A 17,003-nucleotide genomic window follows, 5' to 3' on the forward strand; every position below is an offset into this window, starting at 1 on the left:
AGGTCGTCAGGCTTGGTGGCAAGGGCCTTGAGTCACCTAGCTGGACTTCTCATTATTGTTAATATACAGCAGCCAACATAACACATAACTCACATGACACAGCTTCATATGTACTTGTAGAGACTCGCAGGCCCTGGTAAGCCCCGCTGAGGGCCACCAGCTAGGATCCTAGCCCTGGGCTGTTTCAGCTGAGTGAGCAGTTTGTGGGGGTTCATAGGCCCTTTGAAGCCCTCTAAGGTCTACTGGCTGGGGTCCTGGTTCTGCGGTGTGGCCCCTTTTTGGTTTGATCACACACTGAGTATTTTAGGGTTTCCCCGTTATGATTGGAGGTAGAGATGGAGCCTGCGCCCTGGCAGCTGAGGCAACTGAGCTCAGCTGAGGTCAGCCTGCTCATGGCCAATGCCCTATTGGACAGACAGCAGTGGAGGCAGTGACTCTGGGATTGCTCAAGGTGGCAGACAGCCTGTGCCCAAAGCACCGTCTTTGCACTGATTTGTCCTGACACTTGGTGGGACAGGGTTTAAAATGCTTTGTGGTAAATTTAAATCTCCCATTGAAACAAACCAGGATGGTGGTGGTGGGGGACCCCTCAGTGATAATGAAGCCAGACTGTTGGATATTAGCCCCTGTCATTGTGGAAAAGGCAATACAAGCACAATGCCTTCTTAGAACTGCAGTGTGTGTGTGTGTGTGTGTGTGTGTGTGTGTGTGACTGAGTGTATATGTGTGTGGCATGAGTACAGGTTTATGTGTGCACATATGGGTATATGTATGTATGCACATGTTATGTATATATATGTGTGCATGAGTATATGTATGTATGTGTGTGTATGTATGTATGCTGTGTGAATGTGTATATGTACATAAGTGCATATATGTGTGTATATATATATGTATGTGAGTGTGTGTATGCAGGTATATGGTGTTGTGGATGAGAGGTATATATATGTGTGTGTGTGTGTATGTATCTGTGTCTGTGTGTATGTGGCACGCGCATGCAAGGATGTATGTTTATCTGAAGACAATGAAAAATTCGCATCTGAAATCCAAGCGCATTCCCTCTGGAGCACCTTGCTTGAATCAGAATGACAGCTAATCAGACATCTACGGCGCCAGGCCTCTGTTTTCCTATTATTTCATTAGATGAGCTGTAGATTCTCTGACAGATCTGGTGCAGCCTTTGAGTTCCCGGGAGGAACGGTGCACATAACTCATGGTCACAGAGAACAGTGCGCCTCGGCCTCACTTGCGGCGTTCTAGGTCTGACTTCCATCAACATAAGCAGGAGCTGCTGGTTGCCAAAGAGTGGCAGTCTTTGTGTGTGTGCTGACTCACCTCGGAGGAGGGGGAGGAGCAGGAGGAGGGGAAGGAGGAACAGGAGAAGGAGCAGGAGGAGGGGGAGCAGGAGAAGAAGGAGGAGGAGAAGGAGGAGGGGGAGGAGGAGTCCGCTGCTCCCTCCCTGAGGCCAAGAGTAACTGGAGACTTCTTGAAGCAGAAGGGCATTATGTTCCACTAAGAAAACCAAATCCCGCAGTAAACTGAGCTGAGAAGGGCCCGGGCCTCACCTTGAGAGCTGTGACAGAAGTGGCTAGCAGGGTCTGTTGGCTCCAGGGCTACCTGTACATGACCCTAGAATGTCTTAACTTTTGCTGAATACAGACAAGTAGCCACATCTGTCTTCCCAGGATCTAGAATGTCTCCTGGTCATGTGACTGTGTGTGTCCTTACGTATTCCATCTTATCTTGAGATGGTACGTAAGGAATCGACTTCCTCTGACCTAGTGGGTCAGTTCTTAGGGCAAACAGACAGAGACAGAAGCCAACTTGACCTTGTGACCCTCTGCCTGCCAGGGTGTCATGCAGAGCCTGGGCTTTCACACACACTCAGGGGCTATCTCTCCTGAGTCCCGTAGGAGCTGCTGGAGACAGTGAAGCAGCTGCCGCCTTGTGAGTTGGGCTGGGAGCAGAGCAGAGAGGGGAGGGCTGGGGAGTTGATCTTTGCAGCATAGGCTTAGGAAGGGATCATGTTGATTGTTCTTCTACTGTTTCCTCTGCTGACTAATTATTAAGATACATTTCCACCGGGGGAATGGTCAGCAGCCGAGCAGGTACCAGATTGCACATTCATTTGGAAAATTCTGAGGCCGCCTATGAGAAGACCAGGCAATGAGCTGAGAATTTTCATGTGAATTGAATTTGCTCCCTTGTCTGTTGGATGTCTGGATGGACACTTGCTGGGCTGGCCAGACCTAGCTCTTTGTTTTGTTTCTACGTGATAGGAATTTTTTCTGATTTTTTTTTTTTCATTTTCTTTATTTTTTTCCATATGGTCCATGCCCCTCCATTCCCTGGTATCACGCTCTCAGGAAAGAATGGGATCATTCATTCTGTCTAACGTACCTTTGTATGAAGACACTGGGAAGCTTAGATATTGATACTGCCAGGGTGCTTATTACTTACTGTCGAATAGAAGACCTTGCCTCATTTGTGTGGAGGTGGAAACCAGGACCTAAATGCACAGCCCTATCATTCTTTGCCTGTTTTTGAATCACTGTGAATCCGAGCACAGAACAGAGGGTACACATAAACTCCGCTTTTCTGGGAGAGACAGGTCTTACCGAATTCACCTTGCTCCTCGTTCATACTCTGGCTTTGGGGTGCCAGCTCACTGATGTTGGGATTAGTGAGTCCTGGCCTTCAGACCTGACAGACCGTTTCATTAGCTGCACCATTCTTCACTGGGCAAATCCCTGCCACTCACCGCAGGTGCTACCCAGGATGACTTGGATTGTAGAAACTCAAGTCTCCCTGAGGTTAAAACACTTGACCTCAAAGGTTTCAGAGTCCACAGAACTGCTTCAGAGGAATTCTTACCGCTTTCCCCAAGGCCAGTCTTTTTCGCTATCTTTAGATATCAAATATTTCCTGAATTTATTAGTTGTGTGTTTCTACGATGCAAGAAACTCTCCTTCCACTTAGGAGCTCATTCAGGGAAGTGGGAACTCCGACTCCCTCTTGTCCGGCTGCTGGTTAGAGTGTAGAATTCACCATAGCACCTGTAAGTTCTCAAAGGGTTGTGGTGGAAGGCACATTGCCTCAGCCCAGTCGGTGCCTAGCCTGGCGGATGCCACAGCGGTGCCAGGAGTATCAGCAAACGCAACAACAAGTGCTGGAGCAGAGACAAGCTGGAGCACAGACCCCACTGGGCTGCCCGAGAACGTAGCAGCGGGACGAGAAGGCAGTGGCAGTTGGCAAAGAAACTTAAAAGTCCCGAGTCTGAAATGGTCACACACCTCTGTTCACTTGAGGGAAAGAAGAGGGTGTGTGGGAAATAGTATGAGGAACCAACAGTCTCTGGGATACCTGAATCTACCTGTCTTACAGGCTTAAGTTGCTCTCTTGTGTTCCCTAAAAGCCAGTATTCTCCTGCGGAGATGCTGTCTACTCTCTACTGAGTACAGGTTCAATCAAAGTGACCGAAAGGCTGTGTGGTCAGGAGGGTCTTCTGTTTTATAAAAAATTTAGGGGGGAGATATTGGGAGCAGTGAGACCCCAGATCCTGAATTTCTTGTAATCCCCTGATCTGAGTGCCTACAGCTGCTCTGAGCACGAGACCTTCAGGAGTTCCTGATGGCAGGACAGTGGTTTCTGGTGAGTTTGGCTGGGGCGTGGTTATCTCTGTATAATCTGCCCCTGAACACAATAAAGGGAGCATTCTTGGGGAATTCAAAGATGACCCATATCTCTGTCTCTCTGTCTGTGTGTGTTTGTGTATTTTAACCTCCAGCACCTTGCCCGAAGCTCGGTAACTGGGTGCCAGTGCACAGAGTGCAGACATGGGGGCGCGGTGCGCGGCAGTTGGGCTTTCCAAGACGAGAAGGCTGCATTAGGTGATCCTAAGTTTCTGTGTAGACACGGAAGTCCAAAGATCAAATTGAACCCTACGGGAACAGGCTGTGTAAACAGTGACCTGGTCTACTAGTACGTGGCCTTAGCATACCAAGGCTGCTTTCCTAAGGTGTTTAAAAGCCTTGCATACAAAGAATGAAAGGCTTTTGCATTTTAAATACATTTTGTGTACATTTGACAGCGGGTGCCAGACTTGCCCCTTGTTTGAGACTAGGCGTGATGAGGAGTGTGGGGCTGAACTCGTGTGGATGGACCCGCACCCCAGGAGTAGGCAGAGAATCTTTGTGTTCATGAGGAGTGAAGATGCCTTGTTCCACTCTAGGAAGGTGTGGAAAAGAAGATGCCAGCTTCTTCAGGCCTGGTGAACCAATTCTCAGGCCAAGCAGAGGGGATCTGCCTCAGAGGAAGACTAATGGAATCTCTGGAAACTGTGATCCACTGCTCCAGGTTCTGAAAGGCCTGGGAGCAAGGTCTGGATCAACAGTTCTCAACCTGTGGGCTGTGACCCACCCTGGGGTCACAGGGTAGCATGTGTCAGGTAGCCTGCACATCAGATGTTTACAGTACTTCTCACAACAGTAGCAAAGTTACAGTTACAACGTAGCAAAGAAATAATGTTATGGTGGGGGCTCACCACAACGTGAGGAACTGTGTGGAAGGGTCGCAGCACTAGGAAGGTTGGGAACCACTGCCTTAGACACGCTAGGGGCTGTGCTGCCTATGAGATTATGAGATTTTTAATTTAGTGGGTACTGTGACACCTGGCTTTTGGACTTAGCATTTCTTAGTGAGTAAATTTTGCTCTCTGTTACTTTTTGAGAAGATTGTGTGTGTGTGTGTGTGTGTGTGTGTGTAAATTTGAAAGGATTGAGATTTACACTTAGTGTGTTGGTGGGGTAGTAAGCAGATATCACAACTTGGACAGTCTTTTTTTGTTGTTGTTGTTTTGTTTTGTTTTCCAGGACATGATTTCTCTATAGCTTTGGAGCTTGTCCTGGAACTAGTTCTTGTAGACCAGGCTGGTCTCAAACTCACAGAGATCCACCTGCCTCAGCCTTCCGAGTGCTGGGATTAAAGGCATGCACCACTAACTCCTGGCTTAACGTGGACAGTCATATAGGAAGAGGCTAACATAGCCTCACCCACAGCACGGCTGACACCTCAGTGAGCTACCCTTCTGCTGAATGCGGGGCTTGGGGAATCCGGCTCGTCTGATGACATCATCAGGCTAGGCCAGGCAGAGAGTCCAGATGACACCATTATGAGGTCATAATTGCAAACCAGAACTCGTAGGTAAAGCAACGGTGGTGATGGGCTATTGCACACATTTGCAAGATTCTTGGGGAAAATGAAGGATCGGGAACTTGGGATGCTGCAGTGACCTCACCGAAGGCTCAGTGGTGACCCATTTTGGCCAGTGGTGGCTTGATTGCTTCAGAGAGACAGCAAGTGCCATTCCCTGGGTTTCATCTGTGGCCATGGAACTCAGTGACAGCTTTCTTGCTCCCTATTGTTCTGGTGATTTCTGAGGGACATTGAGACAAGAACCTCCCTTGTTTGTGGACATGGGCTTTGGAAATGACAAGCAGACTCTCTGTTGCCAAACAGTTTACACTGTCTAATGTGAGGTGGGTGGGAGAGACCACTCTGAAGGAAGTAGGAAGTACAGACACCACCATGCTAGAGTCGGGGGTCCTAGCATGGCTCTCTTGGCACCTTGTCCTGCACTTTTATATTGCGGCAGTTATGCAGATTGAGGATTATTACTTGTATGATCTGTCCCAGGATGTCCCAGGATAGGGACAGCGTATCCTTCAGCAGGCCCAGGGATGTGCGTCTGGGAAGCATGTGACCTCCTTTTGCCATCTCTCTCATTTTGGGTTTTACAGTGAGCATGTTTTCCACAAATGCAGAGCAGACATTTTCCTACAATGAAGCATGCATAATTAAGCACCTTATTACTTTTGTGGGATTATACTTCTGCAGCTGAAGAGGAGGCCTTCAGGGAAATCCAGCGACGATGGGGACAGACTAGGGAGTGCCTGCGAAGGGTGGGCTTCTGCCTTTAGGTCCGCCAGGATTCATAGAGGATGCTCAGTAAGTCCAGGCTGTGCCGGGAGTGAGACAGGGCCACAGCCCAGGGAGTCAGTAGTTGACAGGGAACTCTGTCTTATCGTTGTTGAAAATAATGGCCCTGGTTGTATTTTGCCCTCTGTTCTTTAAAATCAGATTTTGTTTTTGTCAGGAAAGCGGTAGATATGACCCGAGTGATAGAATTGTTTGCTAGGCAAGCAGGCAAGCAAGGAAATGTTCCTGCTACAGGGGCATGGGCGGACTCTTGCAGGGTTGGCTTAGTTAAGTTGCTGCTGGTTTTTCTAAGTTTATTAAGAACTTCAGCAAGGTGTGGTAGCACACACCTTTAACCCCAGCACTCAGGAGGCAGAGGCAGGCGATCTATGAGTTTGAGGCCAGCCTGGTCTACAGAGCAAGTTCCAAGATAGCCACTATCTCAAAAAAAAAATCCCCCCAAAAGCAAAAAACACCCCCCCTAAAAACAACAAAAAATAAAAAAAGTGTGTGTGTGTGTTTGAATGTGTGTGTGCGCTAAGCATTGTATGCATGGATGCATGGGTGTGTCTGCCTGTGTGGAGACAGAGGTCACTTTTGGGCAGTCTTCCACCATCACTCTCTGCCTGTGTGTACATCTGTGTGAGTGCAAGTTGGCTTTGTTCTACCAGGTGCATTCTGGGGTCAAACTTAAGGGTGTCAGGCTTGACAGGAGGTGCCATTACCTCCTGAGCCATCTTACTGGCTCTGTCTTATCTCTTGATGCAGGGTTTCTCTCTGAACTTCCACCTTGTTGTTTTGTCTAAACTGGCTATGCAGAGAGCCCTGGGGATCAACTTGTCTCTGTCTCCCTCTGCCTGGGGTTTGCAGGCGTTCACCACCACAGCTGGCTATTTATGTGGGTCCTGGGGGCCTCTTGCTGCTACGGGCAAGCACTCTACCCCCGAGCTATTCTCTCCCCCACTTCGTGTTCACTATATTCTCACTCGTCAATATATTTTAGTTTGTCTCTGTATAAAGTAGGACATTCCCCACCCCCACCAATGATTCTTGGGAAATTTGGGATGGATATCATTACTGTTTTTTAATGTCAACTCAGGAGAAAGAGTTTAAATATGCCATGTGCCATGTCCCAAACCACCCATACCTTTAGTACACAGGAGTCATTGACATGTAACAGGGGCTGAGGGTCTTGAGTAAGGACTAGATGGTGCAATTGCTTTTGATTTTGGCGAAAACCTTGATGTTCTGGGTTTTCTGGTTTTTTGATGAGTAGCCAATAGCCTACTTTAGAAAACCACTTGTGAAGGAACATGAACTTGGCTTCTTTGAGTGCAGGAATTCTGCTGCTTAGGGGACCACAGTTGACTTTGTTTTTAGGTTGCCTTGGTGTAACAAAGTGTCCCTTATCCCTTTGGAGTGGCCCCTGCCAGCCATCACCTGCCAAGTGGTTCCCGTCTGGGTCAGTGTTCTGAGCTAGGAAATGAGGTCTGGGAAGCGGTTTACTAGACTCCCAGCCGTGCCTCGCTCTGTACCCTGGGACACTGGGAAGCTAAGGACTCGGCCTAGTTCACTTGTTTATTTATTAATTTTCCACTTGAAAGTGCATATTAAATGGCTTTTGACTGTTTCCTGTTGCTCGAGACTCTGCCGTGGAGTTGAATGCACACCAGAGAGACAGACCCTGCTCCTGTTAAGCTTATTGTACCAAAGCAAAGGAAAACAAGTTAGCTCAGACACTCTCAGGCCTCCAGGGGTCACATGATCCTGGCTGGTCTGGCACAGTGGCTGGAGGGAGGCTCTGTGGAAGAGAGGCTAAAGGGAGAGATGGTCAGTCTGGGGACACAGAGTAGGGGTGGCCTCATGTGGAGGCCTTGCTCTGAGAAAGTACCTCTGTCACCAAGGGAATGATGGCCTGGAGCTGGTAGAGACAGGAAGGAGGCAGCTCCTGAGGCTCCTGGATTCCAGAGAAGACTCTGAGCACTGTCATTGAATAATTCCCTCCCTGTTTAGGAAGTGCCTGGCTTGGGAAGACACAGTGGGAAGACAGATTATTGCATTTCCTTTCATCTTGACCAAGAAGAAATTAGAGAATTCTGGAAATTTAGGAAATTTCTTCTGGATTCTTTCGTCTGTGTAACTGGCATGGAAGCAGACGTGACGGGTCGGCTGTTTGTCTTCCAGGGACTTTTCATACTCCATTCCTGGGAATGTCAGAGTTAGATCAAGAAAGTAGTCTGGCTTCTTGTCTGATAGTAAAAGCAGGGGACAGTAGGGACGAGTTCCTGGGGGCACGCACTCCGAGTTAGCATGAACAACAGAGACAGGAGCATGTGGGCTAAATCAGAGGGAGAGGGGATTTTCTGGGACCCCCCTAGGAGCTCCAGGCTCCTCTAGAGCCTCCTAGAATCCGTGTAAGTCCTTGGTTCTATAATATGGTTTATAGAACTCCTTTCCTAGAATCCGTGTAAGTCCTTGGTTCTATAATATGGTTTATAGAACTCCTTTCCTAGAATCCGTGTAAGTCCTTGGTTCTATAATATGGTTTATAGAACTCCTTTCCTAGAATCCGTGTAAGTCCTTGGTTCTATAATATGGTTTATAGAACTCCTTTCCTTGATTCCTGCTGATGCCAGCCGTGTTAGCGTTTCCCACCAATGAGAGATGTTTTCCCAGTGTGTGCAGATATCTGCGGCCATTCGTGACAATTCTACCTCAGGTCTGTCTTCTGAGCTAGAGGTTCACAAAGCTTGTGAATTTCACAGCAAGTCAGCTGTTGTCCAGTTGAGAGACTGAAGATGCCGAGGGTCAGGAGAAGTCAAGCTCACCCTGTTTCCTGAGGATGGAAACACAATGGAGAGAACTTGGCTGTGGAAGCGGGAACACCCCTGCACACAAGCCCCGGCTTTGCACGTGGAAACACAGTAGGAACTGGTCCCGACCTCCGGCACCCGCTCTGCTCTGTGTCTACAGCCCACAAAGGTCTCATCCTTCTAGAAGGTGCTGCAAGCAACAAAGGGTGTTGTCTGCAGCCTGAAGTGTGGCTTACTTAGGGCCTTGGCCTCTTTCATGCTCCCAACGCTGCTCAGCTGAGAGCAAGCGTCTCCACAATTGGCAGGTCCCCCTTGCTGGACTGGGCTCAGTCTGCTGATTTGTATGGATGCTCTTTGCCAGTAGTAGCCCAGCTTTGAGAAAGCCTAGCCTACAGATGGGCAAATGAGAGACCAGTCCACACTATTACCGAGTAAGTAGACCAGTTGTGGGTTGAGTACTACATTCAGACTTGATTTCAAATGAGTTACTGATTCTTCCGATTTTCTTGCTTGTTTGTTTTGAAGCAGCAGCCCAGGCTGGCCCCAGACTCACTACATAGCCTCGGATGTCCCTAACTATCCTCCTCTCTCTGTCTCACCCATGCTGTGTGTTAGGAAAGTCCCCTGCCAGCGTGGTCGTGTCGCATGCCTTGTCTCTGAGTCGCAGCTTCCAGTGGTGGCGTGTGTTAAGAGTACTTCCTGGGAATATGGCTCAGTACAGGGTTAGTCACATGGTGAGACCTTAGGTCTTAGCACTTGTTGTGAATATTGTTATATCTAGGACTTACCGCCGCACCTAGAATTTGGTAAGAGCTGTGGCCTTTGCAGTCCCTTCCAGTGGGATTCAAGCAAGTTTGGTGTTGATGCATGAACACTGCTTAAGCATCAGGTAATCGGGACTCCAGCCTTGAAGGGAAGGATGCCATCATTCTGTGTACATGAGAGCGTGAGGAGGAGTGGGTTCCGGGAGCACTGGCTTGCTGTGTGTCCCGTTCTACCCAGTGTGCCCTGGCCGACGATGTTAACACGTGACAGGATGCAGGGCCCTGCACTGGGTCCATCATACATGAGCCTGTCCCTGGCTGTTGGTCACAGAAACAGTCTAGGAAGGCTGGATGAAGAACAGCAGACCTGAGGGTAGAGGGTGGGAGCCTCAGTGTGGTTCAATTACCTGGGTGTGTCCAGAGTGATCTGCCGTTTCCTTGACAATTATAGCCCTTCCTTCCTTCCTTCCTTCCTTCCTTCCTTCCTTCCTTCCTTCCTTCCTTCCTTCCTTCCTTTCTTCCTTGTTCTGAATGTTGCTCTCTGCAACCCGTGGAGCCCGGTGGGATATAATGAGCTTTGTGGCGACAGGGGGTTTGGAAAGATCTCTGTGAGAAATAACCGCCATTGCCTTGGGTTGGAGGCTGAGCTGTCTCAGTAACAAATGCCTTACATCAGCGGCTCACTGCGAACACTTGCGTGGACTGTCAATCTCCTTGGATCGTAGAGGAAGACAAGATTTAACCTTGTCATCAGAAGATACTGAAGCTTGAGGAATTCAGAGGACATGCTCAAGGTCGGTGGAAGTTCTGCTCTCTCTGTGAGTTGTAGGGCTGGATAGGGTTGGCTCTCCTTGAGCCTCAGAGGGTTTTCAGGGCTCTCTGGCTCAGTCGGGGACATCACAGACAACAGGGTGTTTTCTTGGCAGCAAATGGCCATCAAGTTAGAGATTGGGATGCATAATGTGGGGGTGATTATACTCCTGATACCCCAAATCATCTCCTGCATTCTGGATGGGTTTGCCAGTTGCCAAAGAGGAGCTTGAGGTCCAGGAGTAGGCAGTGTCTTCTCCAGGAGCTCAGCTTGAGCTGCCTGAGCAGCCTCCTTGTGCTAGAGACTGGGGTGACTGGAGGAGACGGTGTGCGCACAGCTCTGGCCCCCGCCCCGGAGGAGCTGTGCACTCCATCAGTGCAATGGAGAGTTTTTGTGGACCCGTGTTGTGTACCTCACCTGGAGACAACTTAGACATGCAGGATTCCAGATTTAGAGCTTGTGAACCGCCTTCTGTGTTCTGAGTGGGTGCCTGGGTGATTGACATGCATGCTAATAATTAAAAGCATTGCTTTGGGTGGAGTGACCGGCGTTGCAGCAGTTGCTGTGTGTGTGGTTAGGCGGTATAGAGAGAGAAGGAGCAGGGAGCTGAAGCTATCCAAGGAGCCCTGGCCGCTCTTTCTCAGCATGTGAGTGCTTTGTTGGGGCTGGCAGGTAGGGGCTTGGCATGGTCACTGGTCAGGAAAAGCAGAGTAATGAGCGTGGAAGGAAGGTGTAAATATTCCCATACACAGCTGCTAGTCAGAGCTTTCACTCATGGGGCACAGAATAAGGATGTAGCAAATGATAGCAGCCACGTGTGTGGTTCTCAGCGTGCTCCAGGCCTGCTTCTACTGATTTCTATTTCTAATGCACTGATTTTGCTCTATTAACTCTTTTTAATTCTCTGGGAAGTACTGACAGTTATTCTCCAAGTTCTTTTTTTTTTTTTTTTTGAAAAAGAAACTCACACCCAGAGGTCAAGTAATTTGCTCAAGGTCACAGGGCTAGCAAATGTTAATGTCTCATCAGAGTCTGGTCCATTAGCCCCATAACCATTATATTCTCTCTCTCCCTCTTTCTCCCCTGACCCCTTGTGTGTGGTGTGTGTGTATGTGTGTGTGCACATGTGTGTGCATGTGTGCATGTGTGTAGATATACACTCACACGCATGCGAGAGGTGAAGCACCCACAGTCCATGTACTTTAGCTAGAACATAAAGCAGGAGCTAAGGCTGGCCGGGGCCTGCTTACACGTCACAGGCTTCAGGGTTTTCTTTATTTGCTCTCATGGGCAAATTCTCTCAGGGAAGAATTTCTAGCAACTTTAGGTTTTCTCGGGTTTTTGATCCTACTGCACATACTGGCTTTGTGGGAGCCTAGGCAGTTTGGATGCTCACCTGACTAGACATGGATGGAGGTGGGTGGTCCTTGGACTTCCCACAGGGCAGGGAACCCTGATTGCACTTTGGGCTGAGGAGGGAGGGGTACTTGAATGGGGGAGGGGGAGGGAAATGGGAGGCGGTGGTGGGGAAGAGTCAGAAATCTTTAATAAATAAATAAATTAATAAAAAAGCAAAAGAATAATTTTAGTTTCTGACACAGCAATGAGGGGCTCAGTAGCTACAGAAGGGAGGAAACCAACATCAGCTTGGCTTCCGCTGATGGCTGGAGGGCAAGGTGACCCTCAGTGAGGCATTTTCCCCTCATCTCCCCCCTTCCTCTGGTGGGGAGCAGCTCTACTGATGGTAAGTCTGAGACAGCCAGGATCATCCCGTTAGCATCTTTGCCCAAGCCACGTCCCGTTCTGCCGAGGAGACTAAAAGATTTGGGGACACGACTATGAGATGGCCTTGACCAGGCCAGGAGGAGCCTGTCTCCATGGTGACCTTGCATGGTGTAGCAGGTCCCTGGATAGGGCCCTGCCGTGCTCTGCCTACTGGGCATCTCAAAGCCGTATTGACTTTTCCTGACAGGGACCCGTCTGGTTTCCATCTCAGAGAAGCTGCCATTTGCTGTATTGTTCAGCACAGAACGCAGTCTGCCTGCCCCAACTCTCCCCCACCTCCCTTTGTGACTGTGTTTATAAAAATACCTCTGTGAAGTCAGGCAGTGATGGAGAAGTGGGGGTGCATCCAGGAGGGCGTGAGGAGCTTTTGAAAAGCCCCTCGGTGATCCCAGTTTTCCTTCATCCGGAGTTGCTGCTCTTCCTGCTTCCTGTGCGCTGCAGAGATCCCCTGTTCACTGCAAACAAAGCAAAGATAAAGCATTCTGCTAATTGTTTTTGCATTGGTTACTTATTGAACATTTTATTTCTTTGGATTAAGTGAGATATGATATCAAAGTTAGTTTTACCTGTTTCTATTTTACTTTTTGTTAAAGCTATCTTGCTAGAAAATTAAAAATTACACACGAGGCTCACAAGGTACTCTCTGGGTCAGCCCCTTTCTGAGCTCATCTCACCGGGAGCAGCCTACAAGCCTTGTGCCTCCTGGATTCCGCGTTCACAGTGAATCCTGGCTCCTCCCCGCCCTTCCAGCGCTCCAATCAGGTGCTTCTCAGGTTTCAGCCCTGTGTGGACTGCTAGCCTCTTTGCCTCCATTTCCTGGGACTCCTCGACAGCCTCCTCACGCTCCACCAGCTGGGAGTGACGGTGGTCCTCCGGGTGCTGCCCCTTCACCCTGCCTGGCTTGGGGACTCAGGTTCTTACTGAACCGGTTTTCAATGGGCGGTGCGAGTCCTGTGACCCATCCGGAAGGAGTCATCTTGTTTTAGTACCTGGAATGCATTGAGGAGATTGGAGTGGGTCTGCTCAGCAGGGCACGCGTATCCTGCCAATGGACAGAGGACCATTCTGTAAGATGTCTTCAGCCTTTCCTGTTCTGGCATCCCCTCAACCCTGTGCACCTTGTGGGTGGTGTCTCATTTCTCTCCTTTGACACCGAGACTGGCATCTTCCTGAAGAGACTCTGAGTACCTGGCAGGATGTGCCAGGGCCACCCGTGCCAGTGTTGGAACCCCATTTAGATGGATGAGTCAGTGAGAGGGCCCCCCGTGGGAAGCGGTGTTCGGTTAGTATAGATCTTCCTCTTGCTGCTGGAAACAGAGGTTCCCCTGGGATTCTGTCTGGAAATTTTACTGGATTGGCAAGACCTAAGTTAATACAGACGCACCCCTCCAAAGACGGCGAAGGGCCTCAGCACTGGGCCTTGGGATGTTTTTAGATGTCTGTCTCAGGAGTCTTGCTGATAAGGAAGTTCCAGGGAAGTCTGTTTTCTCCATAGTCCTCCTCCCATGTCCTGTCCCCTGAGTCCCCTTTCATCTCTTCTCCCCCTTTCTCGCCTTCCTCTCCAACCCGTGTGCACATTACCTTGGGCCCTGTTTCAAAACAAATTAATGACTAAAGACAGAACTTGCCAAGTGATCCCCTTAATGGAAAAGTCTCTCCCGCCCCTTCCTCCCCTGCCTTGTTTCCTATAGTATAAGTAAATAGTTTCATGACATAGTACCCCTTCCTCAGTCAAGTGCCAAGCCTTCATACACACCTAAAAGTCCCCTTGGCTATTGGCCGAGCACCAGCATCTCACGGGGACAAGGTACGGAACGTGGATCAGGCGCCAGGTCTGAGTCTGCGTCAGTCACTCTCAACGGTGTGGCACAATACCCGGCAGAAGCATCGCGGAGAAGGAAGGGTTTATTTTGGGTCACAGTTGTAGGGCGCAGTTCGTCATGGGAGGAGCAGGAGGCACTATCCAGAGCCAAGTGCTGGTACTCAACTCTCTGCACTTTTACATTCAGCCCATGAGGGTGATGCCACTTAAATCTCGAGTGAGTCCCTGCACCTCAGCTCCCCTCCCGGACACTCCCAGAGCTTTGTTTCCTAGGCGATTCTATTCTGTAACGTTGACATAATCACCAGCGCACAGTCCCCGCGTTTGCTTACACAGGACAGATGACACCGTGCTCCATACCCAGGCATTTGTCTGATGCACAGGGACACTGCCCTCGACCCTATGTGTGTATGAAAAATAGAAGAGGAGTGGGCGTTCTGAGGGTGCTATTCACAAACAGCTCCCACCCGGGATATGGATGAACGCCTGGTCTCGGCGTGAGTCCAAGCAGCACGCCTCAATCGTATCTTCAGCCACCCCTGACTCGGTGCTTCTAAAATGCTCTCGTAAGGACGGTAGCACACTCCAGAGTCCCCGCTTCTGCAGTGCTGCTTTGCAAATGCAAGTTCCAAGGGAGGAGGGAGACTCTGGAATCGTCTCCAGGAGTTTTCGTGTTCACTGCGATGTGCTGTTTGACATGTGTGCCCTCTGGGAGGTGAATGGATCTCTGGGTGCGAGAGTGCTGCATTATGGGACCTAAGCGCCACGGGATGGCCAGCAGTTTGCTGTGGAAAAGCCCGACTGCTCCTCGGGCGCCCAGTCAGCATCAGCATTTGGCCGTTAGGATTGTTTATTGGATGGAAGGGAATCTGTCTTTTTTGTCTGGGCATCGGCCTCCTGCTCTCCATGGAGGTACTCGTGGGGCTTAGTGGTAACTCAAGGATACAGAAGAGGCTTTGTTACATTTTCTTAAGTGTAAACGAAGTCAAGGTTCCGTCTTTAATTCCAATAAATCTGTGTTACACAGATGTGTCTGTCCTTAATGTCTACCGTGTTGTTTAACAGCACACCCAGTGGGCTTACATCGTTCACTGTGTTTCATAGTTTACAGGGGATATGTTGTTTCTTCCTTGTTTGTGTTGTTTTTGGTAGCATCAAAGGTTGGAATAGAATTGCAAGCAGCCTGTGTATCACTGGTGGCTGTTTCTGAGGTGGCCCAGCGAGGAAGGGGCTGCTTGCTTGATATGGAGCCAGTTGTGTCTTGTGTAGGCCCAGGAACTGTGTAATGTGTACCCCAAACTTACCTTAGGTGACCAAACCCATGCCCTTCAGTGGCACGCATGCCTTAGAGGGACACCTCCGGTTTTGCTCACCTTTGTGACTTTATAGGACCCAAGTTCATCCTTTTACTTCTCTCTCTGCCTTTCTTGACCCTACTTCAGTCTTCCATGTAGCAGTTACAGCTCCTGTCATGGTGTTGATATGTTTGTCTAATTATCCTTTATCAATAAAAACGCAGGAGTCAGACATCGGGGTAAGACCCTGATGATCAGAGTAGGGGCAGAGAGGCTCTCCCTCTCTCCTTCCTTGATCCAAAAGGGCCAAGAATCTTTCTAAGCCCCACCCTACTACTTCCTATGCCTCGCTATATGTCCTCTGTCCACCAAAACCTCTGTGGCTAATTTTGGTCAGCTAGCTCCACCCTCTGATTCAAAGTAAACTTTATTGGTAATCCTGGGAGTGTCAGAGTGCGATCAGTATATCCCAAACATAGCAGTGTGAGGAAGGTAGGTCCAGCTACTGATCCCAGCTGAGGAGTCCCAGGTCATGGAGGACACACAAGCAAGTCAATACCACCTGTCATTGTATCACCTAGGGGTGGCAGCCCCCTCCCCCCACCGGGAGTCATAGATATTGGAACTGTGCTATGTTCAAGGGGAAAGCAGCAGATCCGCTCTGGGATGTGCTCACAGTCCTATGTGGAGTGGGTGCCTTGGGAGAGTTGTCACAAGATGAAGGACTGCGTAGACCACGCTGCTCCTGCCCTGACGGGGGAAGAGAGACAAGATGGGAAGACCAGTTACCATGGTATACAAACAAAAGAGGAACAGCATATCCAAAATAAAGATTCCTACTAGTTAGGAAGGGAAACCTGGGGAGTATGGGTAGCTCCAGGTGGAGCAATGTCCTAGGTGACAGTTGGGGAAACGTGTCAGGCAATTGGTACTTCATTACAATACCAGGGGAATAAGAATTAGGCAAAGAGAAGCCAAAATACCACACCCAGCAGGAGCAGGGGCCACTGAAGGTGGAATTGCTTCCGTGGGTATGCTGAGGTGGTCATGAATGATTGACAGCCCTGCCCTCAGTGGCCACCAACGGGACCAGTGACGGAAGCCGAGGAACGAGGCCAGTAGTGACCGGATCTGTAGGTGGCAGCCATCTTGAGCATGCACTATCTTTCCTACACAGTAGATGCACACACACCAGGAGGCGTTGGGAATGACCCAGGCTCTGTTCTGTCAGCAGATGATCAAGGGTGTGCTAGCTCTCCCTCAGTATGTTTGCTAGCAAGGGTAGTGAGCCCTGGTGGTCCTGCTGACCAGGACTGTAGTGCTAGCTGTTCACACCATGGCCCTTGAGATTTTATTCTTTTTTTTTTTTATTTTATTTTTTTTGAGATTTTATTCTATTGTGTCTGTGCGCTCGGATACCCAAATGCAAGCAGCCAGTATTTGGCCTTAGCAACAGAACAGCAGAAGGGGTCCCTTTGCCCTTCTGTCCCACATCTTTAGAGAAAGACACCTCCCCAGGGAGGAAGGCAGAATACAGCCCCTAGAGCTCTCCCAGGAAGCATATACCCTGAGGGCCAAGGTAACCCCTGCAGGGTGTGATTGCTGTATTAATCAGTTCAGCTGTGCTGTCTCTGCCAGTTAACAGCCTGTGACTTGAGAAGAATTGAGCATCCATCCCTGTCCAAAGTGCGGGTCTGAGTTAGGAAATAAACCCTGGAGCCCTTCTGATTCATGTTG

At 49.4% G+C, this 17,003-nt stretch overlaps 1 protein-coding gene and 1 long non-coding RNA gene across 5 annotated transcripts in view; one reads left to right on the forward strand and one right to left on the reverse strand.

The window, feature by feature from the left end:
• St6galnac3 (ST6 N-acetylgalactosaminide alpha-2,6-sialyltransferase 3) overlaps positions 1-17,003 on the forward strand; it is a 463,655-nt gene that overhangs the window by 28,312 nt on the left and 418,340 nt on the right. The gene's annotated exons all lie outside the window — the stretch shown is intronic.
• On the reverse strand, positions 7,144-16,447 carry LOC126506128 (uncharacterized). The gene is made up of 3 exons (XR_007593119.1): positions 12,716-16,447; positions 12,456-12,604; positions 7,144-8,812 (listed from the first exon to the last, which is right to left on the reverse strand). It is a non-coding gene; the product is annotated as an uncharacterized lncRNA (long non-coding RNA).

The sequence above is a fragment of the Alexandromys fortis genome, unplaced genomic scaffold (genome assembly GCF_014885135.2).
Source record: "Alexandromys fortis isolate MF-2015 unplaced genomic scaffold, M_Fortis_MF-2015_v1.1 scaffold_68, whole genome shotgun sequence".
NCBI lineage: Eukaryota > Metazoa > Chordata > Mammalia > Rodentia > Cricetidae > Alexandromys > Alexandromys fortis.